The following is a 6916-nucleotide window of genomic DNA, read 5'->3' as shown; positions in this document are numbered from 1 at the left end:
TGTCTTGACACCTGCTGTTACCTTTGCTGGAGATGTTCTTCTCCAACTCCGACCCTGCCTGGGGGTCCTGCATCATTCAGGGGTCTCCACATCAAGCTCTTCCTTCTTTCTAATTTGCTTCCTAAGCTTTAGTTCAATGTCCATCTTCCCATTTTACACACAAGAACACTGAACCCCAAGGATAAGTGACATGACCAAGGTCATGTGGTTGGGGATAGGCATGGTGGAGACAGGCTGCAAGCCCAATCAATCCCAACTCCAAACTCCAAAGGAAATAAAAACAGGTTTTTAAAGAGATATATGCACTTCCATGTTTATTGTAGTTCACAATAGCCAGGATATGGAAACAACCTAAGTGTCCATCAATGGATGAATGGATAAAAATGTATATATACCTACAGTGGAATACTACTACTCTGCCTTGAGAAAAAAGGAAATTCTGCCATTTTCAACAACACAGATGGACCTTGAGGATGTTATGCTAAGTGAGATATGTCAGACAGAGAAAGACAAATACCGTACAATATCCCTTATATGTGGAATCTAAAAAAACAAAACAAAGCCAAAAACTGAACTGGAAAACAGTAGAATGATGGTTACCAAAGGCTGGGGGTGGGTGAGGGGATGGGAGAGATGATGATGTTTAAGGGTACCTACTTACAACTAATAATTCCTGGAGATGTAATATAAAGTACAGGGATTACAGACAACAAAACAGCATTATAAACACTAAACTTGCCAAGAGACAAGATCTTATTTGTTCCCACCACTAGAAGAAATGATACTTCTGTGGCACAACAGAGGCTAAGGCTACAATGGCAATCATACTGCAATATAAATGTATCGAATAAATGTTGTACATTCTTAAACTTACACACCGTTATATGTCAATTATATCTCAATAATTAATCAATGAATAAATAAAAAAATAAGAATAAAAATGAAGCCTTAAATGGTTTTAAGCGGTACAGTAAAATGTACCCATTCATAAGTGTGTCCTTATCTCCTTAGATCTCATTTTAAACAACATTCTTAGTATCCTAATTTCTTTTAAGTTTTAAATGCTTCATAACTCAAGGCTTCACATAAGACAATATTTTGTAACAAATAAATATTTGCAGGGCTGTTCTCAAGTATCCAGCTCTCCAGCTCAGCATGGCAGAAGAGTGCATATGTAGTAATTCAGGTGTTTACCTCTCAAACACTGCTCCTCCCCTGCCACCCAATAACAACAACAAAAAACAACCAATAAATTGTCACAAGTTTGTCAGGAAAGAAAGAAGTCATAAATACATTTCTCTTCCTGTTACATCTACTTCTTTTCTTCTTCCTCCCTTGTTTTTGTCTTTTAAATATTCCTGTGGTTGCTTTTTCAGTGTATACTAAGGGTAGAGCTATAGCTGAAGATTTTTGAAATTGCACAATAGTCACTGGTTCTCTCTCCTTTATAAATTCTCAGGTGCAAAGTCCTAGGATGGGTCCATTTCCAGTATGACTCTTTAGATGACAATAAGTGATGATTGGCCTCAGAAGATTTTCTCACAGCAATGACACTTACACGGTTTCTCTTTGGTATAATTTCTCAGAGTAAGACGTCTCCTCTGGTCAGATGATTTTCCTTAGGAGTTACATTCAAAAGGTCTTTCCCCAGTATGAGTTCTCTGATATCACAATAAGTCCACTTGTGAAAGGCTTTCCCCCATCTCTTACGCTCATATGGTTTCTCCCCAGTATGAATACTTCGCAGCTTGGTGAGGGATGAACGAAGGCTGAAGGACTGTCCACATTCACTATATTCACGGGGTTTCTCCTCAGTGTGACGCTTCACGTGTTGAGTCAGGGAAGAGCTGTCGTGAAAGGCTCTCTGATATTCTTACACTCAAAGGGTTTTTGTCCATTGTGGATCCTATTAGGCCAGATAGAAAAGGGTGAATGAAGGCTTTTCCACATTCATTGCACTCAGGGATCCTCTCCTGTGAGAACCCTCACGTGATGAATGAAAAAAACAGCTGTCGAAAAAGGTTTACCCACATACTTCGCACTCGAAGTGACTTTCTCTGGAGTGGGAAATATTATTTGGGACAAAAACAGACCTGACACAAGAGACTTTCCCACATTCTTTGCATTCATAAGGCTTCTCCTTAGTGTGAATCTGCTGTAGCTGCATGAGCTCTGACCTGCAGTTGAAAGCCTTCCCACAGTGGAAGCACTCACGTGGTTCTGCTAAGCATAAATCCTCATGAGTTGACCGAGGTCTGCCCTCTTGAGAAAGGCAGGTCAACGTTTGTTAAACCCTTTCCCACATTTCTTACACTTGCAGAGATTCCTCCCTGCGTAGATCATGGAAGCTTTACCTGGTCCATGTGAGTTCTGTTCATGACATGCATCTCCCGGAGGATTGCTCTAGTAAAACTCCTGAGTGCAGATTATCATCTGTCCTCACACCATTGTGTTCAGAGCTCATCCTCCGGAGGAAACTCTCCTTGTGGGAAACTGTCCCTGGGTTCTTCCTGCATTTCTAATGGCCCTCATTGTTTCCTGGTTTGCCCCCAACAGAGGGTCCAAGAGTCAAATGACCCTGGAGCAACATTCCCTCCACGAGGGCAGCTAAGAAGCTTTATGGCCTGAGGTTGTGCTTTCTGGCCTAACGGGAATCCAATACCCAAAAGGGCCTATTAGTGAGGACAGCAGAGAATAACCTCCCAACACTCCGGTGTGGCTTCTCCCCACTGTGAGGGGACAGGTGCTGGCCAAGTCCAGAGCTGGCCAAGAAGTTCTTCCGACCCTCCCTGCAAGTGAAGTCCTTCTCTGATACACTGGATCTGCAGCGCTTCACAAACGAGGCCTGGATTTTCCCTTCTGAAGACTCCACTCCGCTGCTTCTGCATCCAGTAAAGGTTTAAACTACACCAGAAGTCTCTCCTCCATGATTCACATGTTGGGAGTACGAGTGCTGCCCAGATGGTGTTCCCTGTGGCTCAGCCAGGTGCAAAAATGTCTTTCAAGACTGGGTCACACATGTCACAGGGGTGAGCCTTTTGGGTGGAAGGATGTGCCTTGGGAGTTCTCGTGTGTGACACTCTCGCAGAAACTCCCTGCTCAGAAGGTGCAGCCACACCCTCCACTCCACGCCAACAACCTGAAGGAAGATGAATGCTGGTGAAGTGCATGTTCAGTTGGTGGCAAATGCCATCCAGTAACAAATGTGTGTCTGAGATAACTGGCAACTAGTCTATGGGACTATGGGCATCACAGGGGACCCAGAATCAGGATGAGGAAGGGCTGCTGTGTGCTGTGGGCCTCTAAAGCTTAAAGAATGAAGGAAACCTTGCAGGAGAGGATACTAGGATGGGGTACAGTGTGAGCAGGAGAGGCATGCTCTCTGAATCACACCTTGTAAATGGTCTCCCAGCAAGGTTCCTGGTTCCTTGTGACAGGTGAGTGCTATGAAAAAGGGTCTAGCCAGGACCAGAAAAATCTGGCCAGATAGAACATTTAGTGTTCAAGGAAAATTTAAGGATACGTACGCATCTTGTGACACGTTAAAAGAAACCCAGTGCTGTAGAGTGCCGCATGGAGCAGCAAGAGAAGAGCAGATAAGATGTGCTACTAGAAAGGGGGATGGGACTAACAGGTACCTAAGGTCAGAGTAAAAGTGACAAATGAGCAAGGCATCAAAATTGGGGAAGGAAAAGTGGGATAAGGTTCGCCACTGGTGTGGCCACCTAAACACTAGTAGACGCGGCACAAAGTGCTGGTATAAAGTGAAGCCAGCCCTGGGCTTCCCTGGTGGCGCAGTGGTTAAGAATCCGCCTGCCAATGAAGGGGACACAGGCTTGAGCCCTGGTCCGGGAAGATCCCACATGCCGCAGAGCAACTAAGCCCGTGCGCCACAGCTACTGAGCCTGCGCTCTAGAGCCTGCGAGCCACAACTCCTGAAGTCCGTGCTCCACAGCAAGAGAAGCCACCGCAAGGAGAAGCCCGCGCACCACAACAAAGAGTAGCCCCCGCTCGCCGCAGCAACGAAGACCCAACACAGCCAAAAATAAATAAAATAAATAAATTTATAAAAATATAAGTAAATAATAAAATAAAATAAAGTGAAGCCAGCCCTGATTCCCGCACCTTCCGCTCACCAGGCCTAGGCCTCCTCCAGGTATTCTCTGGGGTGACTGGAGCCGCGTCTACCTTCTCAGGCACCCTGGGCTCCCCGCCGGCTCCAGCTGGGTGGCTCCATGAGACCTGGAAACCGCAAGTCCTAATGGAAAGGAAGAGCTGGTGAGTGGCCAGCACTGACCCAGGGAGACACTCTCTGCAGAGAAGATAATTAAATATTAAAAAAAGAATCTTGGAAGAGGGCTTACAGGAAGAGCTCAGTGTTCACCACAAGGAGTAACCATATCAGTGCCTGCAATTCCATGTCAGACCCTGGAAAATTAGAGGAAGGAGGCAGAACCTGGGCCAGGGATTTGGACAGACACCTAGCCAAGGACCGGCCAGGCCATCTGGAATCTCTGGGGCAGAGGGGCAGACTGCAAGACTTCTCACCCCCAATTCTTCATCTCAAAGCTTTGGGGCAGTACAGGTTGGGGCTGCTCTGGGCGAGGAGGCAGTGGTGCACATCGCCCAGCCCTGATACTCACACTACTTACCCCAGGGAACCAAGGAAAGAAGCCGTGCCACGACAGAACTGTGAGACAGAGAGAACTGCCCCTTGAGAAAAACAAAAGCCAGCCCAGGAAACTGGGAATCATGTCCTTGTTAACTCCCTCCTGCTGAGTGTTGGTTGGACCTAAAAATTACTTTCTAATGAACAGAATATGGCAAAAACGATGAGATGGCACTTGCGAGATTAGGTGATAAAAATACCAGTTTCTATCTTGGATGCTGTTTCTTGCTCATTATCTTGGATATCAGCTGCCTTGTTGTGACCTGCTTATGGAGAAGACAACATGGCAAGAAACTGTGGGAGGGCTCTGGCCAACAGCCAACAAGGAAATGACTAGTCTAACCAGTTGAGTTTTCAGATCAGATGGCAGCCCTGGGCAGCTTGCCAGCAAGGTCATGAAAGACCCTGAGCTAGGGGTACCCAAGCAGGATATGCCTGATTCCTGACCGAAACCAACTGTGAGATAAATGTTTGTCTTTCCAATGCACTAAGCTTTGGAGTAATTTGCCATGTAGCAACACATAACTAAAACAGAGACTTACCCAGTGATGACACAAGTGCAAAGTTCTCCAGCATCACATCACGGTACAGGAGTCTCTGAGCTTCCTCAAGGAGCTCCCACTCCTCCCGGGAGAAGTACACGAACACATCCTCGAAGGTCACACAGCCCTGCCACGATGGGGACAGTTGAGCTCACGGACAACAGGACTCCCCAGTCTACCCACTCACCTAATCCCCCCACCCCATCCCTCTCCTCCCCGGCCTCCCAGCTCAGAGGCGATACCAGACTTGGCACCACTAGTGCCTGCTCTCTCCTCACGTCCCTCTGATTACTGTGTCCAGCCCAGAGCAAAACCAGGCACGTGGGCAGACAAAATACTCTCTCAGCTGAGTATGGCATGACAGGCCTCAAACACTCTCCTGCCAGCCAGTCCTCCCGGTGTCATCCAGAGCCTACCCCCGAGGCACAACTACACTTAGGCTCAGCCTTCCCCCACAAGCTCCCAGGACTTGGGCCTTAAGGCTGTCCATTCACCCTCCTCCCCGGTCTCCCTGCCTCCTCCCTCACTTCCACAGTCTCCACTGTGCAGCCAGAAGAAAGCTTTCCAATGAATTATGTGTTAAATCACCTCCACCTTCTGTCCAAACTTTCAGAAGGGAGGTCTAGCTCCTCGGGCTGCCATTCCAGGCCAGACTTCTGCCCGGCTGCTCTGTTCCCTGATCACTCCCAACTCAGTCTCACCGAGTATTTGCACATGCACTAGGACACCGTTCTGATATTTACTCCCTTGGTTGCCAGTACAGGAACCTATGCATATAATCCTTGGCCTGAATTCAGTACCCTGCGCCACAAGTGACTCCCTCCAGAGACTCCACGACCAAGAACTGGGAGAAGGAAAGGCAAAGTCCCAGGACACCATCATCAGCTATCGCAAGGGGCGGGGACAATGAGCGTGTGGCCCTGGGTGACCCTCCACTCACCTGCGCCGGATTCATCAGTGCTGCCGCACCTGCCACCGCCAAGGGACCCAGTGGGCTGAATGGGGCCCTGAGAGGCGGGAGACCTGGGCGGGGTCACCTCGGGCTGCGTGTCGCACTCCGAACCTCGCTATGAAATGTCAAACGCCCGAAAGGCCCAGGCCGCCGCCTTCGGGGGCCCTGTCAACAGAGCGCATGAGAAGACCCGGGAAAACGTGAGGTCCCGTAGGGCCTGGCAAACACGAGGCGCAAAGTCGTCTGTCCCACGTACGGGGACACAGTGTCACGGCGAAGGAGCCGGGGCTGGGGCCGTCACGGCTCGGACAAGGTGCGGAGATAGTCCCTGGCACCTCGCTCTCCTTCCCCGTCCAGCCCTAGAGATGCGGCCCCAGTGCAACGCTCGAGTCCACGTGGTCGCCGTCCAACCAGCACCAGCTCACGGACGGATGTTCTCCTGCGGCGAGACCGGAAGTCCCGCCCCGAAGCCACAGGAAACGCCCCCCTCTTGGGTCGTGATTGGCCCAGCGCTGGGGGCGGCACCGCTGGGGGCGGCAGCGCAGGTGGCATCCGCTTTTGGGTAATGTAGTTAACGCCCAGCCTGTGCCCACCCGCGTGCGCCATTTCCCTTCTCCATGGCGACGGCCCAGCGACACCGCGGGAAGAGACTGGGAAATAATTTAGCTCCAGGAATCCTAATACGGGGCGGGGCTTCGCTTCCTTTTAAAGAAAAGTGCCCAGATTTCCGTAGGCCTGGGGGAAATGCCCCGC

At 49.3% G+C, this 6916-nt stretch overlaps 1 long non-coding RNA gene across 1 annotated transcript; it reads right to left on the bottom strand.

Annotated features, from left to right (window-relative positions):
• Positions 1–312: 312 nt before the first annotated feature.
• On the bottom strand, positions 313–6564 carry LOC103016037 (uncharacterized). The gene is made up of 4 exons (XR_450435.2): positions 6152–6564; positions 5212–5338; positions 4126–4258; positions 313–3139 (listed from the first exon to the last, which is right to left on the bottom strand). It is a non-coding gene; the product is annotated as an uncharacterized LOC103016037 (long non-coding RNA).
• Between the last annotated feature and the right edge of the window lie 352 nt (positions 6565–6916).

The sequence above is a fragment of the Balaenoptera acutorostrata genome, chromosome 19 (assembly GCF_949987535.1).
Source record: "Balaenoptera acutorostrata chromosome 19, mBalAcu1.1, whole genome shotgun sequence".
Lineage (NCBI taxonomy): Eukaryota > Metazoa > Chordata > Mammalia > Artiodactyla > Balaenopteridae > Balaenoptera > Balaenoptera acutorostrata.
The sequence above is the reverse complement of the archived record's forward strand: the minus strand, read 5'-3'. Positions and strand labels throughout refer to the sequence as shown.